Below are 27,072 nucleotides of genomic sequence, written 5' to 3' on the forward strand. Positions count from 1 at the left end.
TGCCTAAATGACATTGGCCTACCAGATACTTCTTTCTGAGGTCTAACCCAAGTCCCTACTATCACAATTCATCTTATTTGGTTTTCCAAAGAAACGGAGATGGCAAATCAGCAACCTCATGGAGAAAGCTTTCAAAGATATAGAGATGATTGCCGCTTGGGGTGGTGGGACAAGCCCTAAATCCCTCCCTTCCCCTGTCATCGTGGAATGCAACAAAGGCATCAAATCGCCCCTTCATGAAATTCTGATCCACCCACACCCGGAACACTGCGTGCAGCTTCGTTCGGTGGAACTTAGAAAAGCCACGTGGCCTAATTGAGAGACCGTGGATCCGAGAGTCAGAAAGGACCCGATCCCGGCTCTGTCGGTTGCCTGCTAGGTGTCCTAGGGCAAGTCGCTTTAACTTCTCTGTGCCTCAGTCTCCTCAACTGTGAAATGGAGATACCTCTTTTCCCTCCTACCTAGTCTGAGGGCCCCATGAGGGACGGGGACTGTGTCCCACCTTAATAATAATAATGTTGGTATTTGTTAAGAGCTTACTATGTGCAGAGCACTGTTCTAAACGCTGGGGTAGACAGGGTAATCGGGTTGTCCCACGTGGGGCTCACACACTTTTAATCCCCGTTTTACAGATGAGGGAACTGAGGCACAGAGAAGTGTACTGATCTGTACCTACCCCAGCGCTTAGAACAGTGTATGACACATAGTAAATGCTGAACAAATACCACGAAAAAGAAAGGAGGTAGCGAGAAAGGCAATCCGGATGATCAGGGAGCTGGAGCCAAGTCTGTGAGAGGATGGACTGAAAAAAATCAGGGTCCTTCAGTGTGGAGAGACGAATGCCGAGACAGGACAAATCTACAGAATCCTGAAAGACCCGGGCCTGTCGGACTGTAGAAATGCCTTCCAGCAGATTCCACGCCGCCGAGACAAAGAGACATCGGTTGAAGTCTCTGGGGGTTTTCACCAAATAAACAAAACAGAACATCCTCTAGGACAGAGAACGTGCCCTTCATTTCGGTTGCACTTTTCCGAGGGCTTGGTACAGGGTGTTGCCCTCCCTGACCGCTCGAAAAATACTATTATCACTATGACTACAACTATGTGCCGCCATTACTGCAAACAAAATGAAGCCTTAGTACAGTGCCCAAGCGCTTAGTGCAGTGCTCTGCCCATAGTAAGCGCTCAATAAATACGACTGAATGGATCAATGAATGTACACTGCAGATGGTGCACAGACAGAATGTGCGCCATAAGAAATTGTGCCGGAAGAAAACGTAAGCAGGTTCAAGAGGAGGACTGGGGTGATTTTGAGGAAAGGAAGTCTATAATAGATTATTTTAAGGAGAGTTAGGTTGCGGAGGGGACGGTTAAGGAATTTAGCCCGACCCCACTGCTTAGCAGGGTGTGTGGCACGTAGTTAGTTCTTCACGAATATTCGCAGTTTTATCATTCTTCTCATGATTTAACAACTCAAAAGGATACCTAGGAGGGAAGCCACCCTACCCTTCCCTCAAGCATCCTGTTGCCGCAGATGGAGAAGGAATGAGTATTAAACTGCTCGGGCCAAGATTTGATAGCGCATCTAATGTACTTACGAGTTTTGAGATTATATATAGTGCTAAATCTAGTCCCTCTCTCACCATTTCCATTTCAGAATACTAAATAATCACATGGACTATACAGTCCCAGGTGCTTAGTTCAGTGTTTTGCACTCAGTATGTGCTGAGTAAATACCACTGATTGATGGAATTGGGGTAAAGAGTTATTTATGGCACATTGGTGACAGATTGTTCCTAACAAAAACTACTGGAGACAGTCTTTCAAAGCTCATCCCCTCCTCGTTACCTGCAACTCACTGTCAAAACTCCTGAATGCTCCCATTCCTTCAAATATAACAATAATAACTGTGGTATCTGTTAAGTCCTTACTAGATGCCAAGCACAGTACTAAGCTCTGGGGTAGATACAAGGTAATTGAGTTGTACACAGTCCCTCTCCCACATAGGACTCGCAGTCTTAATCCCCTTTACAGATGAGGTCAATGAAGCCCGGAGAAGCAAAGTGACCTTCTCAACTTCACAAAGCAAAATAGTGGAGGGTTTAGAACCCAGGTCCTTCTGACTCCCAGGCCCGTGCTCTATCCACTAGGCCGGGCTGCTTCTCTAATATTCTTAGCTGACCGATTCCCATCCACCCGCAGATCCTGGCGTTGCCGTGGTGCCTCTTTGGGCTCCGGGATTTTCCGTAAAAAAAGCCCAGGAGAGCCAATAAAATGTTTTCATTGATTGCAGTGCCAGTTTTAGGGGCTGGAACGGCTCTAAACAAGAGGCATCCTTTAGCACTCTACTGTGGATTTACTTTTTACGGCCCTGGATCTAGTGTGTAAATACGGCATGTGCGTTAACACTAACCTGAGGAGACAACCCTCTCTGGAGGACGATCTAATTTCTACGCTTTCCCAGCCCCACGATCATAAATCCTCCAAGACTGCAGAGCACGGACATCCTGTAGATTACCGTGGGGCAGAGGTTCTCTTTGAGTGAGTCAGGCTAATAAAAATTAAAGTTCAATGTCACCGAGTAATCTACGCCATCTATAACACCTGCATTCCACTAGCCGGGGAGGATCAGCGGGCTATTTATCAGCTGAACAGGGAGGCCGGAGCCGGGTACCTATCGGAATCTTCTCTCCTACTCTTCAGTCGGTTCTGCTTCCGGATTCATCCCCCCTCCTAGCCCCGCAGAACTTATATACATATCTGTAATTTATTTATTTCTATTACTGTCTGTCTCAGCTCACAGCACTTAATGTACTCAGTCACCTTACCCCCTCTCACCTCCCTCGCTTCTGTCCTGCTCCTCTGGTGCTGCTAACCTTCTCACTGTGCCTCTATCTCGCCTGTCCCGCCGCCGACCCCTGGCCCACGTTCCGCTTCTGGCCTGGAAAGTCCTCCCTTCTCAAATCTATCGGACAATGACTCTCTCCCTCTTCAAAGCCTTACTGAAGGCACATCTCCTCCAAGAGGCCTTCCCGGATTAAGTCCCCCTTTTCCTCATCTCCCACTCCCTTCTGTGTCACCCTTTGCTCTTCCCCCCCCCCTCCCCTGCCGCAAGCACTTCTGTATAAATCTGTCATTTTATGTATTTATATTGATGTCCATTTATTTGTGTTGATGTCTGTCTCCCACCCCCCAGACTGTGAGCTCATTGCGTGTGGGGATTGTCACTCCTTATTGCTCTATCATACTTTCCCAGGTGCTTAGTACAGTGCTCTGCACACAGTAAACGCTTAATAAATATGATTGAATGAACGAATGCTTAGTTCATTGTTCTGCACTCAGTAAGTACCTAATAAATGCAAATGATTGATTATGGATTGCCTGGTACTGGTCATCCCTTCTGGAGGGAAAACTCTATGCAGGTTTGGGAATGATCCTTATCCCTGCCCCTCAGTGCAACCAGGAATTCTGAAAATGAGGTAACTGATGTCACCGGTTCTGCCCACCTAGTTAGGAAATCCATTATATAGCAGATGCATATATAATAGATATATATGTGTGTGTGTGTATTTATATATCTACATTATATAATAATAATAATGTTGGTATTTGTTAAGCGCTTACTATGTGCCGAGCACTGTTCTAAGCGCTGGGGTAGACACAGTGGAATCAGGATGTCCCACGTGGGGCTCACAGTCTTCATCCCCATTTTACAGATGAGGGAACTGAGGCACAGAGAAGTGAAGTGACTCGCCCACAGTCACACAGCTGACAAGTGGCAGAGCTGGGATTCGAACTCACGACCTCTGACTCCAAAGCCCGTGCTCTTTCCATATATAGCAAATGCGTATTATATATATATATAGATAGATAGATACAGATATATATAGAAAGTTTCCATTATATAGCAGATGTCTGCAGAGAGTAGGCTTCACTGCCATAAATCAGGGACATAGATAACAATAATAATGATAATAATAATAATGATGTGGTATTTTCAAACACTTACTATGTGCTAGGAATAAGCCCTGGTGCGGAAACAAGCAAATTGGGTTGGACGCAGTCCCTGTACCACATGGGACTCACAGTCCTATTCCCCATTTTACAGCTGAAGTAAGTGAGGCACAGAGAAGTGAACTGACTTGTCCATGGTCACACAGCAGACAGAGGGCGGAGCTGGGATTGGAACCCGGGTCCAGGCTCCATCCACTAGGCCATGCTGCTTCCCCAGGTGGGGAGAAGTCCCCTCCAGGGGGGATGTTAACTGGGGGAGCAGCCTCTCCTGCCCAGGTCCACATCATCTGGATGAAGCAGTGGCATTGCGCAGGCAGAAATACCATGGGAATCTCCCTGACTTTTATTCCTATTGGTCAACGATTTTTCTCTCCTCCATTAGATTATAAACTCCTAGAGGGCAGAGATAATGTGTCGTGTGTCTTCTGTATCCATTCAACCACTTAGTACAATGCTTCGCCCCCCCAGTAGGTGCCGAATGAGTGAGTGATGAACCAACGATCAAACAACTGTCACCCACTCGCTTATGCCCTTCCGGAGTTTTGCAGAGAAGCTCCTTGATGAGCAACACCAAGGACTGGAAAGGGAAGTTAAATCCTGATCCTAGAGTAGTCCTTTTTTCTTTTTAATGGCATTTGTTAAGTGCTTACTACGTTCCCGGCACTGTTCTAAGAGCTCTCGTAGATACAAGGTAATCAGGTTGGACACGGTCCATGTCCCACGTGGGGCTCACAGTCTCAGTTCCCGTTTTACAGATGAGGTAACCGAGGCCCAGAGAAGTGAAGTCTCTTGCCCGAGGTCACACAGCAGACAGGTGGCAGAGCTGGGATTAGAACACAGGTCCTTGTGATTCTGAGGCCTGTGCTGTCTCCGTTAATAATAATGTTGGTATTTGTTAAGCGCTTACTATGTGCAGAGCACTGTTCTAAGCACTGGGGTAGATACAGGTTAATCAGGTCGTCCCCCGTGAGGCTCACAGTTAATCCCCATTTTACAGGTGAGATGACTGAAGCACAGAGGAGTTAAGTGACTTGCCCACAGTCACACAGCTGCCAAGTGGCAGAGCCGGGATTCGAACCCATGACCTCTGACTCCCAAGTCCAGGCTCTTTCCACTGAGCCACGCTGTATTAGGCCAGGCTGTTTCCCTCTGCTTCCCCTGTAGCACCGGGCGTGCTCGGAACTTTCTACTAGATGAGGAACAGGGTGCCCGACGGAAACATCCCGGGCCTGGGAGTCAAGGGATCCAGGTTCTAATCTTGGCTCTGGCAAATGCCTACTATGTGATCTCGGGTAGGTCACTTCACTTCTCGGCATCTCAGCTTCCTCATCCGTAAAACGGGGATCCAGTGTCTGTTCTCCCTCCTATTTAGACCGCGAGCCCCACGTGGGACAGCGACTGTGTCCTTCCTGATTAACTTGCATCTACCCTAGTGCTTAGAGCACTGCTTGACACGTAGTAAGTGCCTAACAAATATAATTATAATAATAACAGTAATCAGGCAGCCTGAAATTCCATCCATCATCTCCCTGAACTCTGTCCATTCCTCAAAGTCAGGATTCCATTCAAAATCAAATCACTTTCCATATTCCAAAAAGCATTAGAGCATGTGCTGATAACATTAGGTTCTGTGTTTCATCTATATTTTAGAGAGAAGCAAGCGTTACGGTTTGGAAGGGGAATTGTCACTCATCGGCAAATCAGCCAAAATTAGCCGCACCGAGCATCCGTGTCACTCTGCTACAACCGACTTCTCTTCCATGAATAAATGACAAATGGCGGTCCGGGTCTCTGGACCCGGGTCCAGTTCAATTGCCCTCCAAAAGGAGATGTTCCCAATTAGGCATTTGGGGGAAATTAACCGCGTCCTGACGAGGAAGGAAGGAGGAGAAGGATGTGGCTGAGGGGGGTGGGGAAGCAGGCAGAGGACTGGCATTCTGGCTCTGCCGGACTCCCAGCCTCAATCACTTGTCCACTGGTCTCAGCCTCGTGCCTTTCTGATCTCCTGGGCTGCCCGGAGCTGAGAGACCTGAACCATGGATCCGGGGGAGAAACAAGTCATAGATGCTGCAATCACGTTCTTCTAACACACCCTAGACTGTTACCTCATTGTGGGCAGGGAATGTGTCTGTTTATTGTTCTGTAGCATTCTCCCAAGGGCTTAGTACAGTGCTGTGTACACAGTAAGTGCTCAGTGAAAAGGAATGACTGACTGATTGACGCTCCAGTGTGGCCTGAAGACTAGTCCACCCACTCCACCTCCCTCTCACCCATCACCGTGGAAGGAATTTTCCCTCTGGCCCTGCTCGCCAGGGGAGCAACTTCTGTGCCTTTGGATCTGTGACCTTTGGGCATTTGATTTTTTTCCCCACCCTCAACCGCACAGCCCTTAGATATTTATCTTTAAATTATACATTATAAATTACTCATTTATTCATATTAATGTCTGTCTCCCCCTCTGGTTTGTAAGCTCATTACGGGCAGAGAACATGTCCTCTCATCTGTCGTATCGTCCTCTCCCAAGCGCTTAGTACAGTTCTCCGCACACGGTGAGCACTCAGTAAATAGCACTGATTGATGAGGGAGAAGACCGAACCCTCCTACCTCACCTCGCCACTCTCCTATTACAACCCAGCCCACACGCTTCGCTCCTCTAATGCCAACCTTCTCACTGAACCTCGATCTCATCTGTAACCTCTTGCCTGCATCCTGCCTCTGGCCTGGATTTCCCTCCCTCTTCATATCCAACAGGCAAATCCTCTCCCCCACTTCGAAGCCTTCATGAAGGCCCATTCCTCCAAGAGGAAGCCCTCCTTTCCTCTTCTCCCACTCCTCTGGGACTTGGTCCCTTTATTTAGCGTGGCTCAGTGGAAAGGGCCCGGGCTTCGGAGTCGGAGGTCATGTGTTCGACTCCCGGCGCTGCCACTCGTCAGCTGTGTGACTGTGGGCGAGTCACTTCACTTCTCTGGGCCTCAGTCACCTCAACTGTAAAATGGGGATTAACTGTGAGCCTCACGTGGGACGACCCGATGACCCCGTATCTCCCCCAGCGCTTAGAACAGTGCTCTGCACATAGTGAGTGCTTAACAAATACCAACATTATTATTCATCCCCCCTCCCGGCCCCACAACACTTATGCCTGTCTTTGTCTTATGCCGTCGAGTCGTCTCTGACCCACAGCGACTCCATGGACACGTCTGTCCCAGAACACCCCACCTCTACCTGCAGTCATTCTGGTTGTATATCCATAGACTTTTCTTGGTAAAAATACAGAAGTGATTTACCACTGCCTCCGTCCACGCAGTGAACTTGAATCTCCACTCTCAGCTCTCTTCCATGCCACTGCTGTCCGGCACAGGTGAGTTTTGACTTGTAGCAGAATGTCTTTCCACTTGCTAGCCACTGTCCAAGCTAGGAATGGAATGGACGGGCCTCTGCTCGACCCTCCCACCTTTAGCCAAGACTGGTAGAGTCCTGGAAGCTCTCCAGGTGTGACCCTGAGAGGCCTAGCACTTATGTACGTATCTGCAATTTATTTATCTTAATGTCTATCTGCCCCTCCAAACGGATAGCTTATCGTGGGCGGGGAATGTCTCTTTATTGTTATACTCTCCCAAGCATTTAGTACAGTCCTCTGCACACAGTAAGCGCTCTCTAAATACAATCGTAGGAGTAAATGAACCATTTTTTTTTCAGTAAAGAGATATCCAGCATACCCATGTTTGAGCAGCACGTATGGAAACTCAGTGCACTTTTCAAAGACAACTGCATTTGAATTCCCCTGGCCATCCCTTAGATAGCGGGACGGGTCGCTGAGGAGCGAATTGGAATTTCCTCTGTTGGATTTTAAAAATAAGAAAGGGCCCCACTGCCTCTACTGCTTTGCGGATGCTCAGCCCTAAGGCAGAGTGCTGGACTAGATGACCTATTTGAGCATCCCCTAGACCTGAGGGAAGGTGCCCCTGCTGAGGAGGTTAGATTAAAGAAGTAGGAAGAGAAAGTGCTTTCTCCATCTCTCTGGAGCTAGAAGAAGTTAATCGGAAGAGAGCATTTTCCCAAGTGGTTCCTTCTAAGAGTCAGAAGGATCTGGGTTCTAATCTCGGCTCGGCCACCTGTCTGCTGTGTGACCTTGGGCAAATCACATCACTTCTCTGGGCCTCAGTTACCTCATGTGTAAAATGGGGATTAAGACTGCGAGCCCCATGGGGGACACGGACAGCGTTCAACGTGATTTCCTCTCATCTACCCCAGCGCTTAAACAGTGACTGGAAATAGTGTTGAACAAATACTGTATTAAAAAGAAGTGGAATGACTTCATTAATGTTCACCTCTCCCAGTTTGGTCAGGTGAATCGGGGAGGTTTCCGGCCAGATGAGGGGTGAGAGGAGGGATTGGTCTGGGGGCTGTGTATTTCTCACCCCTGCTTTAGCCAAGGCTCACTTTCTACGTTTTAAATTCATCCGACGGCAACAGAAGAATAAATGCCAGCATCCGAGTTATCACTTTTTCCCTCGGTATAAGTACAACATGCCAACCCAAGAACAGATCTTCCAAACAACAGATGTGTTTGGGGCCTCCCTAGAGGACGTCGAGTGGGAGAGTGTTATTGAACTGGATTGATTTTTCCTCTGCCTGGTCATATACTGGCCTGGAGGCTAGTGAATGTTGGACTCTGGGAGAGGGTGGATTCCCTGTTGCCAAGTTCAGTAACTTAAACAAGTTCAGTTTATCTGAGCGGGGCTGGGCAGTGCAGCACTGGTGATGATGAGGTAAAAATGTCCCAGCATCTCCGGTACATCCCCATTAAGGATACCTGCGAGGGGAAAGGTGATTTCCGGCACTTAGAACAGTGGCCGGCACTTAAGAACGGCGCTTGGCACATAGTAAGCGCCTAATAAATACCATCATTATTATACCTCCTCCATGTGCCCTAATATCCTCTCTGTCCATGGAATCAATAATTCCCTCCAGTCCACAGATAGACTGGGCTCATTCCAATATGAGGCCTGTGTACTGTTAAGTAAGTCGAACCAGTCGGGGCTTTAGTACGGATGGCCGGTCATTCCTGATCGGTGAATGCAGCGATCCTGAAACTAGGGCAGTTCCTGTCTCACCCATACACACACCATTAAACCTGCTTTAAGAGTGATTGGAATAGTCACTGGGCTCCCAGGTGGACGTGGAATTTTCAACTTGGCCAATGGTAACCTCCAAGGGCTACCCATTTGCCTCAGGACCAAGTGAAACTCCTGATCGTTGGCTTCAAGGCTCTACATCATCAGTTTTCTATTTCTTATCTATTTTTCCTTATCACCGACTGGAGCCCAACCCAGTCCCAACACTCCTCCTAAGCAAATCTTCCCATTAGTCCCTCCCTCTGTCCTCTTTCACGTCTCATTCACTCCCTCCCTTCTGCCTGGAATTCTCTCCCCTTCTTTCAAAGATGCCAGATCCCAGTACTCCCCCCTAAAAGCCCACTTGTTCCAGGAAGTTTTCCCTGATTTATTTGCTTCTCTTCTGCTCAGACCTTCCCGACTGCTATTTCAGCATTCATATCTTCCCAGCCGCCTCTAGCACTTGGGGGCATATCAATATACCTGTTCTGTGCTTTAAGTGTTTATTTATTCCCCTGTCTATCGTTCCCTGCTCTTTCTACTGTATCTGTCAACAATTTTGCTTTCATCTCCACGATTACACTGAAAGCTCCTCGAACCAATCAATCCATCACTAGTATTTATTTAATACGGACTGTGAGCGGAACACTCTATCAAGCATTTGGGGGAGTTCAATAGAATCAGTAGACTTGAACCTCGTCATCGACTTGTTCATTCCAAGCGCTTAGTACAGTGCTCTGCACATAGTAAGCGCTCAATAGATACTATTGAATGAATGAATGAATGAATGAATGAATGAACCTTGCCCACAAGGAGCTTACAGTGTAGCAGACTGAAGGCGGGGACTATCTTTATTGTATTCTCCCAAGTGTTGAGTGACATGGTTGACGTGCATTAGGGCTCAATAAATACTATTGATTCATGGATTGATTAATTGGAAGGGAAGGTGGGCGTGCATTTTCCCATTTTCTCCAGAGTAATTCACCTGTATCCACCCCAGTGCTTAGTACAGTGCCTGGCACACAATAAGCATTTAACAAATACCACAGTTATTATGATTATTATTATTATTCTTGGTGTACGCTCCAATAACACATGACCATGGGACCAGTTCAGGAGAGGGAAGGAATGTGGCGAGAATTTAGAGGCATTTTCGGCATCCCCGGAAAACTGCGTGACATTTTGCTGCCGCCCCAACCCTGAGACGAGTCTTTCTCTTAAGGTTCCAGGAGAAAAATGAAACTAGCCGAGAGTTTTGCTTCAGTGAACGCTATGGAGAGCAAATTGGACCATTACCCAAACACAGTTGCCCTCCCTGCAGTATTTTAATATTGAAATGTCATACATAGCAAACTACATGAAGGTTTAATTATAAACTGCTAATGAAAAAACCTCACTCCATACAATTTGGAATACACAGATAGAACAAGTGGGAATGCAAAGGGAAGACCCAGGCAATATGCTGAAGGTATAACACCAAATACAAGTTGAGCTTCACTGGAGCAAGGTAATTAATGCTTATTTATCTTCTAGGCTGTAAGTTCGTTGTGGGCAGAGACTACGTCTATGAACTCTGTTGTATTGTACTGTCCCAAGCACTTAGTGCAATGTTCTGCACACGATAAGCACTCAATAAATATCACTGTTTGATTTATTTATTGATCCCACCATTAGCAAATGGGTGATGGAGATTCAGGTCACCACCACGTAGATCATGCCCAAGTGGAAGGGTGACACTTGCCCCCTGGCATTCTGAGATTGGGTGGGGGTTCTAGGCCTAAAGAACAGAGAGGCAGCAAGGCCTAATGAAAATCCTCCAGAACTAAGAGTCAGAGGATCAGGGTTCTAATCCCGGCTCCCCCATTTGCCTGCCGCTCGACCTTGGGCAAATCACTTTACTTCTCCATGCCTCTGTTTCCACATCTGTAGAATAGGGATCAAATACTTCTTCTATCTCTTATTTAGACTGTGAGCCTAGTGTGGGACAGGGACTGTGTCCAACCTGGCAATCTGGTACCTACTCCAGCACTTAGCACATAGTAAGTATGTAGCAAATGCCCATTAAAAAAAAAAAAGAAATATTGCAAAGGGGCATCATTTGCTCAGCTGCTGTCAGAAGTCAGACAAGGGGTCATCGCACCGCTCTCAGCCATGGGAAAAATTACAGAGGCAGAAGGAGGCACGGGTCCCACCTAGGAGAAGTTCACGACCTAGAGAAAAAGGGAAAATAGAGACTATCTACACCCCTGAAGAGCTCTCTAAAAGACAATCACCTATCTCGAGGCAATTCTATTTCCAAGGGCTGTCCCTTTCACTCCAAGCAGAGAGAAGCCTCATGCCTTCGTGGATAGAGCTTGGGCCTGGGAGTCAGAAGGTCCTGGGTTCTAAACCTGTCTCTGCCACTTATCTCCCGTATGACCTTGAGCAAGTCACTTCAATTCTCTGGGCCTCATTTACCTCATCTGTAAAATGAAGATTAAGACTGTGAGCCCCATGTGGGACATGGACTGTGTCCAGTTTAATTAGCCTGCATCTGTCCCAAAACTTAGTAGTTTCTGGCACATAGTAAGCACTTAACAATTACCATAAAAATAAAAGCTAACAGACACCACCCTGATTCAAGCCCTCTTCACCTCCATGTTGGATCACCGCCACTGCCTCCCTCATTTCCTCTTGCTCTTTTTCAGTCTCTTTTACTTGTAAGTTTGAATCAGCTTTCTCAAATGTCGTTCAGAATGCAGGCCTCTTCCTCAGAAACCCTCAGTGGCTACTGCATTCTCTCTCCTTTAAACTGAAATTCCTCACCATTGGATTTCTGACTCTCCCTCAGCAATCTCCGTTATCGGTTACCCTCCCCTCCACTCTATCTCAGTTGACGCTGCTTGCTCCACTCAAGCTAGCCTGCTGATTGCTGTTTTCTGTCAACTTTCTGCTCTCTGTCCCAACCTTTCCCTGTGTCTTTCCCCACCACTTTTCCCCACTCCCCATTCAAATCCCCCAAACCATATTCTTCCTCATCTTCAAAGACATCCTTAAAAAACCAACGCGTCTATCGATCCCCACCTCCCCAGTCATATAATCAATCAGTCAGTCAATCAATAGTATGGACTGAGAAGTGACACTGAGCAGAAACACTGTACATTTGGGAGAGTGTCTCTGTCTACAAGAGTTTTTAATCTAATCGATTTCAGCTCATCAGCCACGCTTAATATCCATGATGTATTCAGGCTTAGGCCAGGATCCAAATTCATTCATTCGATAGTATTTATTGAGCACTTACTATGTGCAGAGCACTGTACTAAGCACTTGGAGTGTACAATACGGCAACAGAGACAATCCCTGCCCAATGATGGGCTCACAGTCTAATCGTATATTGTATTCCTTGAAAATCTGGATGTATTGGGAACCGTAGGAATGTCAGATACATTTTCTCATACACTTGAATACCATTTGTTATGTTTCTCATTTCTGATGTAACTAACTAGCCCTCCAGGTAATTCCAAACATCCTGTAGATCAGCATGGTTTAGTGGAGAGAGCACGGCCCTGAGTCAGAAGGTCATGGGTTCTAATCCTTACTTCACCACTTATCTGCTGGGTGACCTTGGATAAGTCACTTCACTTTTCTGGGCCTCACTTCCCTGTTAAATGGGGATTGAGACTGCGAGGCCCCCACTAGACAGGGACTCTGACCAACTCGATTTGCTTTTATCCACCCCAGTGCTTAGTACGGTGACTGGCACATAGTAAGTGCTTAACAAATACCATTATTATTATTATTCCCCTCCCACCCCCTTCACCTCTGGGTTCACATCTGAACCCAGGCACTCTAATTTCATCGTGTCAGTTTAATTATCTTCCTTCTGCTAATCAAGAGGGTTAAGCCACAAGGGCACATGCTGGAAGTGGCCAGCCAAAGGTGCCTTGGTAAGGGTTTGAAAAGACCGCTTCCATCTCCCCCAGGCACCCCTACTCCTCTGCTTTGCTCCGCTACCTCCAACTGACATTGATTGAAGTAGTTTTGTGACCCAACAACAACGGAAATGTGTTTCCCCTCCAACCCACCGGCAAGCTCAGAGAAACAATTTTGCCTTCACAAAGCAGGAATTACCACACAGCTAAAGTATAATGTAACCTCCCGATGAGTCTGAGGGCCAGAAGGTAATTCAGGGAGATTGGCCCTCTCTGACAGAAGGAGCTTGGCAGAAACCCAAGTTATTTCTCACTTTCCCTGCCCACTTGAGGGTAGATTGCTTAGCTAAACAGAGGATTTGGTTTTTCTTTCCTCTTTTTTTTTTCTAACCTGTTCATTTTTGAATCCTCCTTGGCATTCGAGAATTTTTGTGTTCAAAATTAAGGCATTCAGGTGTGGCTCTGACAATATAAAGTCCAGTTTTTGTGAGGGATGATCTAAAATTCTGGGGGGGTGAAGATGATGATGACGCAGATGAACCAACATCTTTAAGGTGAGCTGATTTTCATAGTCCTGGAGGAGAAGGCAGGGGGACCTGGGAAGGCAAGGGGCTGTTAATGGAAAGAGCATCGAACTGAGGGTTAGGAGACCTGGGAATGCCAGCTCCACTGTGATTACTGTGTGACTTTGGGCAGTCACTTAACCTCTCTGGGCCTCAGTGTCCTTATCTGTAAAATGGGGATAAAATAGATAGTAAAACCCATGCAGGATAGGAAATATTGCCAATCTGATAGCCAATGTGTTCATACTGTAAAATCCCAATGCTTAGTATAGTACCTGACACACAGTAAGCACTTAACAAATATTGTTGTTATTATCATTGTCAATATCATTATATGCTTTCCTTAAAATTGATGAAAGATTATTTAATCTCATATTTTTAGGTAGTGGGGTTGGAGAGAATATACCTTCATTTATTCATTCAATCATATTTATTGAGCACTTACTGTGTGCAGAACACTGTACTAAGTGCTTGGGAGAATATCATTAAGTGCTGTCGAGTCATTTCCAATTCATAGCGACTCCGTGGTAAACTTTCTCCAGAACGTCCTGTCCTCTGCCATAATCTGCAACATTTCTAATGGTTCTTCCGTTATCATTACTATAGCCTCTCTTCAACTAGCTGCTGGTTTGCCTCTTCCACATTTTCCCTAGACTTTCCCTAGCATTATTGTCTTCTCCAGAGAATTAGTCCTCCCGAATACGTCCAAAATATGCTAATCTAAGTCGAGTCATTTGACCACTTTGGTTTAATTTGTTCTAAAATCCATTTGTTTCTCTTTCGGCAACTCCATGGTATTCACAAAAGCCTTCTCCAACACCACATTTCAAAAGAATCGAAGTTCTTTCTATCCTGTTTTTTCACTGTCCAGCTTTTGGATCCAAACATTGTCACTGGAAACAACATCGAGTTGACATTTTTGTAATTTTATGACAGTAGTTACATCAGCCTATGATTACAGTACAACAATAAACGGTCACATTCCCTGCCCACAAGGGGCCAACAGTCATCTGTTTTGGCACCTTGCAATTATGCTCTGGATTGTCAAGTCGGCAAAGAACAATAGCTGTAACCCCAGATTGTATATGTGGCATCTTGGGTAAGGTATCAAGTCATAATGGCTTTATTTTTGGGTCGTATGTGTCCTCAGAAGCTGATACCAACATTATTCTTAAATTTCTTAGATTTGGAGTCCCAGGTGGGTTGTTTGATCTGTTAACCTATATCTGCTTCAGGGCTTAGCACAGTGCTTGACGTATCATCATCGTGACCATCATCACATCATCATCATCTGGGGTATGCCTATATTAAGTAGGGAAGAATTCTGCTTAGTTTTTTAAAAAATTAATCTCCTGAGATTGATTTTAATTAGATAGACAAAATTGAATCAACTCTTCCTTTGTTACTTTTTTCTCCTGAAAACAGCATAAACCTCAATTTCTGAAAGAAATATCATTACCTCAATTGATTTACTCAGATTTTCAAAAATGAAAATTAAATTGGATATTTTACTTCACAAATTAGCGTCAAAATGTGCAGAGTTGAGGGAACTACCACCAAATTCTTCACAGCGAGATCCAAGGGTAAATAAAGGTGAAGATTTTTAACTACTAAGGATATTACTTTTTCACCCTTAAGGACAAGTGCTTGAAACTGAGTTTTAAACACATCGGCGCCAATGATACAAATTAAGAATGGCTCAGAAACTGAGGTGTTGTACGTTATTCACGATCTTGAAATGATTAACATAATGCACAGCCATTTTCAAAACACGCTGTCATGAGAATAATTAACACATCTTAACTAATAAAATAAGGTCACCTAATCAAAATATAAAAGAATTAAGTTACATAACCGCACAGCTGAAGTAGAAAAGATGCGTGTCAGGTGAATTAGAATTACAGATCGTTAGGCTGACTGCGATTGTTTGTGGGGTCAGATGAGGTGAGCTCACTGGCTCTTCCCGTTACGGGGGAGAAGTTTCTGTCAGGAACTGGCATCTGCTTTATGCTCTCGGAGCCCTGGGTACCCCATTAGCTACTTTGTGGTCTGACCCTTTCTAACTGGAAACCGAGCGGAGGAGATGCGAACCAGCCAAGGAAGACGTGAACCGCTTTCAACTTGTAAGAAATGATTCCCAACGATGCCAAATGCTGGCATGCGTGGCCCGCTGCCAGCCAAGAGGGCCGTTCGCGGACAAAACTGGGAAGCTTAAGGACTGTTTGTGGGGTAAACAGTGCTCCGATAATCCACGTCTCTGGCTTCGTTCTGGGTGTGCCCCCCGGCCTTATTCATTAATTCATTCAATCGTATTTATGGAGCGCTTACTGTGTGCAGAGCACTCTAAGCACTTGGAAAGTACAATTCAGCAATAAGGAGAGACAATCCCTGCCCAGAGTACCCACTGACCTTCCTAGAAGGGAAGAGCTCTGGACTGGGAGTCAGAAGACCTGGGTTCTAATCCAGACTCCACCACTTGTCTGCTGTGTGACCTTGGGCAAGTCGCTTAGCTTTTCTGTGCCCCAGTGACCTCATCTGTAAAATGGGGACTGAGAGGGTGAGCTCTATGGGGGACGGACCGTATCCGACCCGATCAGCTTGTGTCTGCCCCAGCACCTTAGTCCAGTGCTTGCAGCAAAGTAAGCAGTTAACAACTACTGTGTGACCTTGGGGAAGTCACTTAATTTTTCCATGCTCCAGTTACCTCATCTGTAAAGTGGGGATTAAGAGTTTGAGTCCCATGGGGAACAGGGACCGTATCCAATCTGATTAGCTTGTATTTACCCCAGCTCTCGGTCCAGTGCTTGGCACATAGTAAGTACTTAAACAACGAAAGGCAGGGGATATGATGGTGTCCAAATGGGGAACGAGAAGAATAAATACTGTTCCTTGTACCCGGAAAACCCGGAAAACGGTGCCCCTGAGGTGGGGAAAGGGCATGTAGTGGCGGAGTGGCTGGGAGCCAGTCCCAGGAAATTTTTGTAAGAAACGTCTTCAAGTCCACAATGACCCCAAATGCCGGCATGCGTGGATCAATGTCGGCCAAGAGGGTTGGTCACAGGCAAAACTGGGAAGCTCAAGGACTGTTTGTGGGGTAAACAGGTCTTCCCTGTGCTAGTCACTCTAGACTGGGAGCTCATTGTGGGCAGGGAATGTCACTGTTGACTGTTGTATTGGACTTTCCCAAGTGCTTAGTAGAGTGCTCTGCACACAATTAAGGGCTCAATAAATGCGAGTGAATGAATGAATGAAAGAAAGAAGCATGGTGCAGGGGACAACGCTCAGGCTCGGGAGTCAGAAGGTCACGGGTTCTAGTACCAGCTCCACCACTTGTTCGCTGTGTGACTTGGGCAAATCGCTTCACTTCTCTGGGCCTCAGATACCTCATCTGTAAAATGGGGATTGAGACCGTGAGCCCCACATGGGACAGAGACTTTGTCTAACCCGATTTGCTTTATCCTCCCCAGCATTCAGTGTAGTGCCTGGCACATAGTAAGCACTTAACAAATGACATTAGTATTATTATGAGCAGTAACCTGGTTTTACAGCATACAAACTGGATCTCAGCTGTTCTGTCCCCTGTCTGATAAGGGTTCCTCACTGGGTCCCTTTATGTCCACCATTTTAATTTTAGGCACCGGGCCTCGCTCCGTCATGGGCTCTGTTGCCACGTTCCACAGAGTGAACAGCGCTCCCAAGTTCCCATGGGCCTGGGACGGGAATAAGATGGCTAGAGAAAAGTGGCACTGGGGGAAGGGGAGGGTCCTGGAACCCTGGAGAAACCAACTATGTTCAGGTGAATTCATCTGGAATCAAGCATATTTCCACAAAACTGGTGTCCATAGGATGTGATCGAATGAGACCATGTTCCAGTGTAACATAAGTGGCCCAGGTGCTTCTCAGAGTCCAGCTTTTTGGAGTGCCATCTTTGGCCCCCTTAGCCATCCCCCTTCATCCCCCATCCTAGTCCCACAGCATTTATTTACATAGCTGTAATTTATTTATATCAATCTCTGTGTCTCCCTCTGGACTCTAAGCTCATTGTGGGCAAGGAATGCATCTGTTTGTTATTATACTGTACTCTCCCCCCGCTCTTAGCACAGTGCTCTGCACAAAGTTAGCCCTCAAAAATATGACAGATTGACTGACTAGCAACCACTGCACTGTGGAAGATGATGGCTCGGGGTTCGCCCTGTGCCCCCCTAAACCCATTCATTCAACCGGGATTACCGTGTGCAGAGCAATGCACTAAACATTTGGGACAATACAATATAAGAATAGACAGACACATTCCCAGCCACCCTTCTGACATGCAAGCTTTAGGACTTAAATATTCATTCAATTTTCCCGGAGCAAAGCACCCCATGAAACAGAGGAACTCGGCTTTGACCATTACAGTGCTGCTTGAAAATCAGCCTAGGGGCAACCGGAAACTTTGCCAGTCATTTTTGTTACCTTTAGGAGATTTATTCATGGAAGAGGAAGGTGTGTAGTTGTCCTACAGTGGGAAAGAATCCCTGTAGAAACAGAAGGCACAGACCTTAAGAGACCACAGCTGGACCCCTGGGGTAGGGTAGAGGACATAGTAGCCAGTCACATCATAATAATAAGAAGAATGATGGCATTTGTTAAGCGCTTTCTATGTACCAAGCACTGTTCTAAGTGCTGAGGTAGATACAAGGCTATCGAGTTGTCCTACGTGGGGCTCTCAGTCTTAATCCCCATTTTACAGATGAGGTAGATGAATCTCAAAGAAGTGAAGTGACTTGCCCAAGGTCACACAGCTGACAACCAGAGGAGCCAGGATTAGAACGCATGACTTCTGACTCCCGAGCCCAGGCTGTTTCCATTAAGCCACGCTGCCTCTTTATATTTCCCACACCTGCGTGAGAAGCGACGTGAGGGATCTTGCTTAATATTCATCCATTTATTCTTTCAATCGTATTTATGGAGCACTTACAATGGGCAGAACACTGTACTAAGTGCCTGAGGAAATACAACACACCAATAAACGGTGACATTCCCTGAAAATTCATTCAAGCACGCAGTCGTTCAATCGATCGCATTTAATGAGTGCTTACTGTGTGCAGAGCACTGTACTAAGCACTTGGTAGAGTACAATATATCAATAAACGGACACATTCTCTACCCACAACGAGGTTTCAGCCTAGAGGGGGAAACAGACATTAATAGAAATAAACTAATCATGTAAAATAATAGCAATTAATAGTAATTATTGTACTTATTAAGTGCTACATATCAAACACTGAGGTAGAGACAAGCTAATTGTGTTGGACACAGTCCTCGTCCCTCATGGGACTCACAGTCTAATTAGGCGGGAGTAGGATTCGAATCCTGGCTCTGCCACCTGTCAGTTGGGTGACTTGTCAGAAGTCAGTTAACTTCTCCGTGCCTCAGTTCCCTCATCTGTACAATGGGGATTAACTGTGAGCCTCACGTGGGACAACCTGATGACCCTGTATCTCCCCCAGCGCTTAGACCAGTGCTCTGCACATAGTAAGCGCTTAACAATTACCAACATTATTATTATTTATTCCCCACTTTACAGTTGAGGAAAATAAGGCCCAGAAAAATGAAGTGACTTGCCTCAGCTCACAGAGCAGACAAGTGGCAGAGCAAAGATTAGAATCCAGATCCCCTGACTCCCAGGCCCAGGCTCTTTCCTCTAGGCTATGCTGCTTCCCTGGTCTATCATAAGAGAAGATGGGACGGCTACGCTTCTCTCCATCAGGACCTGAAAAAGTTCCCGAGCTGCAAGATAAAGCCATTACCTTCCGATAACAAAGCCCGCGACCCCTCATAATCCACACAGGTTCACATCGTGACTGTGGGCAAGTCACTTCACTTCTCTGTGCCTCAGTTACCTCATCTGTAAAATGGGGATTAACTGTGAGCCTCACGTGGGACGACCTGATTACCCCGTATCTACCCCAGCGCTTAGAACAGTGCTCCGGCACGTAGTAAGCGCTTAACAAATACCAACATAATTAATCGTGAGTAATAAAGTCACTCGTCTCTTTCCCCGCAGGCTCCAACACACCCAGCTAAGAGTCCTTCCTCTCCCAGACTACAGATTGTGGACAGCCCAATCACCTCCGAAACGGACAGAAACGAGGCTGACCTCTCCTCGACCTCTCCTCTTCCGGGTTGGGAGGTCCAACGCCTGGGGATGTGTCCCTCCCGCCCGATCCCGAGGCGGACAGTCTCACTGCCGGTGGAATTCAGGCCACTCGGGGAGGTATGACAAAGTGACCAGAATCACTGCTGCCCCTCTAGGTTGGAAGCTCCTTGAGGACAGGGAACATAATCATAATAATAATGATATTTGTTGAATGCTTACTATGTGTCAAGCACTCTTCCTAGAACTGTGGTATATACAAGATAATCAGGTTACACATGGTCTCTGTCCCACATAGGGCTCACAGTCTTCATCCCCATTTTACAGATGAGGTGACTGAGGCACAGATAATTTAAGCGACTTGCCCAAGGTCACACAGAAGATAAGTGGCAGAGTTGGGATTAGAATCCAGGTCCTTCTGACTTCCAGGCCCATGCTTATGGGGGACTAGCAAATTCAATAATGCGGCAAGGGCATTCTAGATACACACATATGAATGAGATATATGATATGCTATGATATGATGATATCTAGATAAAGAAGCAGTGTGGCTCAGTGGAAAGAGCCCGGGCTTGGGAGTCAGAGGTCATGGGTTCTAATGCCAGCTCTGCCACTTGTCAGCTGTGTGACTTGGGGCAAGTCACTTCACTTCTCTGGACCTCAGTTACCTCATCTGTAACATGGGAATTAAGACTGTAAGCCCCACGTGGGACAACCTGATCACTTTGTATCCCTTCCCCCAGGCTTAGAACAGTGCTCTGCACATAGTAAGCGCTTAACAAATACCAACATTATAGACAAGCAGTATGTCTCAGTGGAAAGAGCATGGGCCTGGGAGCCAGAGGTCACAGGGTTCGAATCCCGGCTCTGCCAGCTGTGTGACTGTGGGCAAGTCACTTAACTTCTCTGTGCTACAGTTACCTCATCTATAAAATGGGGATTAAGACTGTGAGCCTCATGTGGGACAACCTGATTACCATGTATCTACCCCAGCGCTTGGAACAGTGTTCTGCACATAGTAGGCGCTTAACAAATACCAACATTTTTATTATTATCATATGGAAGAAATTGTCAGTCATGCACAGGATTCATCGCCACACCGGCACCCAAGGGTAAAAATTTCATTAACGACGTCACCTTTGACCCCGCAGGAGAGCTATGTATCTCATCTCCCTCTGCTTCTTTCTATGTCTCTTTCTCTCCCTCTTTTACTCCCTGATGCATCTGTGCATCTATGGTCCTTGCCAACACCTTATGAAATTTCCAATTATACATTAGGGTATTGAAACATAGGCACATATAGGGAAGCGGCGTGGCTCAGTGGAAAGAGCCTGGGCTTCGGAGTCAGAGGTCATGAGTTCGACTCCCGGCTCTACCACTTGTCAGCTGTGTGACTGTGGGCGAGTCACTTAACTTGTCTGGGCCTCAGTTCCCTCATCTGTAAAATGGGGAGTAAGACTGTGAGCCTCACGTGGGACAACCTGATTACCCTGTATCTCCCCCAGCACTTAGAACAGTGCTCCGCACATAGTAAGCGCTTAACAAATACCAACATTATTAGTATATGCACACATATACAATCGAGGGGTAAAGAGGGACCCAGTAAATATTACTTGATTTGTTTTCTTTCGGTGGTCTCATTTCTTGCCAAGCGGGTTTCTACACCCAATCAATCGATCATATTTATTGAACACCTACTCTGTGCAGAGCACTCTACTAAGTGCTGGGGAGAGTACAGTGTAACAATATTACAGATATATTCCCTGACCACGTTGAGCTTACAGTCTAGAGGGGGTGATTGACATTGTAAAGCAGCATGGCATAGTAGATAGAGCACGGGTCTGGGAGTCAGGTGGTCACGGGTTCTAATCCAGGCTCTGCCACTTGTCTGCTGTGTGACCTTGGGCGAGTCACGTCCATTCTCTACACCTCGGTTACCTCATCTGTAAAATGTGGATTGAGACGATGACCCTCACCTGGGACAGGTACTGTGTCCAACTTCATTTACTTCATTCACCCAGTGGTTAACACAGTGTCTGGTAAATAGTAAGTGCTTCACAAATACCCAAACTATTATTATAATTATTATTGTTACGATATAAAGAAACGACCGATATGTACATGAGTGCTTTGGGGCTGGTGGGGTGGGATGAATAAAGAGAACGTATCAGGGCTATACAGAAGGGAGTGGGAGAAGAGGAAATGAAGGCTTAGTTAGGGAAAGCCTCTTCATGGAGATGTGCCTTCAATAAGGCTTTAAAGACAGAGAGAATAACCGTTGGTTGGCTATGAAGAGGGAGGGCATTCCAGGCCAGAGGCAGGATGTAGCTGAGCGGCCGCCGGTGAGATTGACAAACGGGAGGTACAGTGAGTAGGTTGGCATTCGAGGGACAAAGTGTGCAGGTTGGGTTGTTGTAGGAGAGCAGCAGGGTGAGGTAGGAGGGGGCAGGATGGTCGAGTGCTTTAAAGCCGACGGTAAAGAGTTTCTGTCTGATGTGGCGGTGGGTGGGTAACCTGTGGAGCTTCTCGAGGAGTGGGGAAACAAGGACTGAATGCTTTTGTAGAAAAATGATCCAGACACAGAGGGAGATATGGACCGGAATGGGTAGAGACTGGAGGCAGGGAGGTCAGCAAGGTGGCTGACACAGTATTCAAGGCGGGGTAGGATAAGTGCTTGGTATGGCAGCAGTTAGGATGGAGAGGAAAGGGTGGATTTTAGCGATGTGGTGAAGGTTGAATGGACAAGATTTTGTGATAGATTGACTATGTGGTTGAATGAGAGGGAGGGAGTCAGGGATAACACCAAGGTTATGGGCTTGTGACATAGGAAGGATGGTGGCGCTGTCTACAGTAATGGGAAACTCATAGGGAGGACCAGATTTGGCTGGGAAGATAAGGAGTTCCTTTATGAAAATCCTATAATGAAAACCCTAGAGGATCACTCTCAGATATTCTCCGCTCTCATCTCCTTTGAAGATTTTACGTATTTTGGGCCTTCCACGAGGATTCCCATCAGGTCAACCGTCCAGTTGATTCAGGTCAAAAATATGTATTTGAAGTGAAACTGGGGGTGGGGAGGATTGAGCTACGTTGGGAGTGTGTAGGTTCTGCAATAGTAGGGAGATGACTGGTGTGAAGAGATTTAATTGGGGAAAGCCACCTGGAGCCTGTGGACTTTCAGGAGGGCTTTGAAGATGGGATGAGCTGTGGTCTGGCTGATTTGATGCCAGAGTATATTTTTGGGCCTGAATTACCTGGACATTTTCCTAGTGGAAGACATGGCTTGTGTTCACAGAAGCAAAAATGAAATGGACACTGGAAAGAATGATTGAGTGAATTCAAGCTTAAAATAAAATCGGAGGCCTGGAATGATCCAGAATGCCTGTCTTGTGTTCATCATCCCTGCTTTGTCTCAGGCATATGCTTCCTTTGGTCTTGTGGAGATGCAGTTGTGATTTGTCGGGAAAGCTGGGCAGAGGATTTCAATTCTAAATTTTAAATTCCCCTTCTAGGCTGTAAGTTCTTCGTGGGCAGAAGACGTGTCTACCAACTCGGTAACGTCGGATTGTCCCAAGCCCTTGTTACAGTGCTCTGAACACAATAAGAACTCAAAAAATGTGATCGATCGATCGTTCAAATTATTGACTGTTTTCTAGGGAAATACACTGTCGTGCTTACTCAAAATATATTTTGGTCAATCAGTTGATCAATCAGTCACACTGATTGAGCATTTACTATGTGCAGATCATGCTACAGAGTGTTTGGAAGAGAGGCAGCATGGTCTAGTGGAAAAAGCACAGGCCTGGAGTCAGAGGACCAGGGTTCTAATCCCAGCTCTGCCACTAGCCTGCTGTGTGACCTTAAGCAAGTCGCCTAACTTCTCTGGGTCTCAGTTTCCTCATCTTTAAAATGGGGATTGAATTCCTGTTCTCCGTCTCAGACTGCACAAGCCACATGTATGAGGGACCGTGTTCGATTTGATTGGGCTGTATCTACCCCATCGCTTAGTTTGGTGCGTGGCAGATAGTAAGTGCTTAATTACTGTTATTATTATTAAGATGGGAGTAAAAGTCATATGCCCAGCCCTCAAGGGGTTGACCATTTAACAGGGGAAATTGAGACAAATTTTCTACAGTTGGAAGGAAAATTTATATTATTTCATTTATTATGTATGTGTTAAGTGCTTACTACATGTCAACCACCGTTCCAAGCACTGAAGTAGATACGAGTTGATCAGGTTGAACGACATCCCCGTCCTACGTGGGGCTCACAGTCTTTTAGGAATGGAAAGAGAAAAAGGAAGGAAGGCTAGGTTGGTGAATAAGTACGTGCTTAAATAGTTGAGCGCATACGTCAATATGGACAAGAGTGCTTCAGAGAGGCTGTGCCTGTATAAGTTTTGTTAGGGTAGGGAGATGACCCAGGGAGAAGATATTTAATTGGAGAAAGCCTCCTGGAACAGGCGGAATTTCAGGAGGGTCTTGAAGATGGGATGAACCGTGACCTGGCTGATTTGAAAAGGGAAGGAGCTCCAAGCAGGAGCGAAAAGACCGATTCCATTTTCCCGCACCACTAAAATTCAGCAGCTGCTCCCGCCGATGAAAGTTCAAGAAATCTCCGATCCAGGTCCCTCCCTCCTCTCCTGGGTCACCAGTACAAGACCCATCTGGACCGTTTCGCTAAAGCTCATTCGAGCAGAAGCACCAGTCGAACTGCCTACCAGTTACTTCTCCGGATCCCAGAGGTCGCAAATTAACCGTGGAGAATATATCAGGTGAGTCCTGGTAAGAGCAAAAAAGCCGCCATTCTGGCCTGCTCAGGGCTCTTTGGTTCCAAAAGTCTTCCGGGTTGTTTTTTGCCACCCCGCCCCCAATTTTCTCCTTGTCTCCCCCGACCTCTCCTTCCCCATCCCCCTCTCTCAAATAATCCATCTTTTCGCAGTGCCACAGATACTGACCCAGAACGCCGTTGCTTCTTCTCCCTCGATATCCTAAAATGTCTTTTATGCACTGCACAATTGGATTGCCCTATTGATTGTTGGTGCTTTACTCTTTTCTTTCATCTTGGTCGCCTCCTAATATCATTACCGCCCTTTCCTCCCCTACCTCCACTCTTCAACGTAAAACGATTAGCGGAAGTACAGTTATTAAAACTTCCTTTAAAGACCACTTGAGAGAGACGTATGTGACAGCTTTTCTTAGGAATCAAAACATGTTTCTTTTTTCCTGTCACTTTACCTCCCAAAGTGTCAGCATTTGTGTCTCTGCACTGAGCTTCAGCACCCCGCTCAATTCCCAGAGGACAGCTGTCGAAATGACAAATGAGTTCCCGTCCCAACCCTCAACACCACCGCCATCAGATGATGATCTTCCGACCAATGAGAAGCAGCATGGACCAGTAGAAAGAGCAGGGGCCTGGGAGTCAGGAGACCTGGTTTCTAAACCCGGTTCCTCCACTGGTCTGTTGCGTGACCTTGGATAAGTCATTTAACTTCTCTGAGCCTCGGTTAGCCTCATCTGGAAAATGAGGATTAAGACTGTGAGCCCTGGGTGAGACAGGGACTGTATCCGACCTAATTATCTTGTTTCTTCTCCGGAGTTTAGAACAGCGTCTGCAACACGGTAAGAGAATAGTCCTCCCTGCCTCCCCAAGCTCAGGTCTAGGCTGCAGGCAGAGTGGCCCAAGCTTGATTTCAGACACTGCAATTCTCTCTGTTTAAGAATCAGCGTGGGAAGAGTTTAGGGATTCTTCTGCGCAGCCTGACTTAAAAATGAACCAAATCTGCTAAAGCAGAAAGGACAGCATGAGAGACCAAAATGGCATTTTCAAAAGATCTCCTTTTAAAAAAAGAAATAGCCCCGGCACATAATACTAAAAATTAAATTTCATTAAACAGCCTTGCCCACATGGCACACTTTCGCTTGTCCCCACTTCCTCTCTTCTGCTCCTCAGGATCCTCAGAGGAACTCGCTCAGTGATCATCAGTATTGCCCGTTTCCCCCGACCTCCCCCGGAGGTGGGAAGAGATCCACATGAAACTTTTCTGAAAGGACCATTTGATGGGGCGAAGAGAGGTCTCTCAGCTGATTTGCCGACCACCTGGAAGTTATATATTAGGTGCCTGAGGACATTTCGGCCCACGCACCCAGGGCCAGGTCCCCTCTCAATCAGTGGCATTTATTGAGCACTTACTGTGTGCAGAGCACTGTGCTAAGAACTAATGGATCTTCCGGCAACCAGACCGGAACTCTGTCTCTACACTCTTCTGCCTGCTCAAACACGAAAATTTATCCTCTGTGTCACGCTGAGCGGTAGCCCAAATCAGAGATGTCCAAGATGCCCCAGGTTCTTACTGGGGGCGGCCATCTTAGTTGCTTGTATGAGAGCCAGACTGCACAGCAGCGCCTGTTTCAGCAAGCAGAGTGTGCCTCTGGTAGCTTGCGCGTGTGCCCAGGGTAATAAAAACCGGGTAACGGAGGTGGCAAAGCATGAAAAGGAGAGAAAGACTAGTAACGGGAGCAAAAAAATACACAACAACAAAGATACAAGAATCCCAGTGGGTCTACACTATTTACGACGCTCATCTTCTCCTGTATCTAGTCCCGTATCTTGTAGTTCTTTCCTCGGACTAATAGATACACAGCAGTGAGCTGGTGAGATAGGAAAGGGCTGTTTAGCAGCTGTGGCCTGGCAAACAATTTTTCAGCATGATGAATATGGTAGTTATCGTTCTGCTGTTCTTCCCTCAGCACGGTGAATGACACGGCATGTCACCTTAGAGCCAGGCTTCAGATATCCTGGAACCCTGCCCTGAAAGGGATACAAAATCCAGCTGGTGGAGTCCTGTCAATGAAAGAGACCCAAGAGAAGAGCGTCTCTTCCACCAAGAGAGAGAGAAATAGCGTTCCTCTTTCTGTGGGGCGGGGGGATGTCTTTGCAAGTCGATGGCTTCGTCCCCACAAAATAGGGGTTTCCCAACTATTTGGCAGTGTTCACCCTATTTTCTATGTATTAGAACGGTTTATTAATGAGAGTCCAATTAGTTGTCTGATAGACTGACATCTCTGGGGAAGCGGCATGAATAGTTTGCTGTCTGGGAAAGTGAGAAACAGCCACCTATCCCATAGGGAGATTTAATTCAGGGGTTCCTGCCCGGGGAACACGGGTTCCTCCCCACAGAGTGCCCCGACAATTTCGGTTTCCCGTTGCCTCGGACTTCGGCGTGAGCGTCCGGCCCGCTGGTGACGATGCTCACGCATTCTCTGCCCAGTCGAAATGGTGACGCACCCAAGCTAGGAGCTCACTGCCTCTGAGGGGTGTTTTTGGATAAT

The 27,072-nt window shown here is 46.5% G+C and overlaps 1 protein-coding gene and 1 non-coding gene across 3 annotated transcripts in view; both read right to left on the reverse strand.

Moving 5' to 3' along the window:
• Nucleotides 1-27,072, reverse strand: part of KCTD16 (potassium channel tetramerization domain containing 16) — a 243,815-nt gene that overhangs the window by 134,801 nt on the left and 81,942 nt on the right. The gene's annotated exons all lie outside the window — the stretch shown is intronic.
• On the reverse strand, nt 7,383-7,521 carry LOC114806675. Its single transcript, XR_003754737.1, has one exon. It is a non-coding gene; the product is annotated as a small nucleolar RNA SNORA7 (small nucleolar RNA).

This window comes from Ornithorhynchus anatinus, chromosome X1, assembly GCF_004115215.2.
Source record: "Ornithorhynchus anatinus isolate Pmale09 chromosome X1, mOrnAna1.pri.v4, whole genome shotgun sequence".
NCBI lineage: Eukaryota > Metazoa > Chordata > Mammalia > Monotremata > Ornithorhynchidae > Ornithorhynchus > Ornithorhynchus anatinus.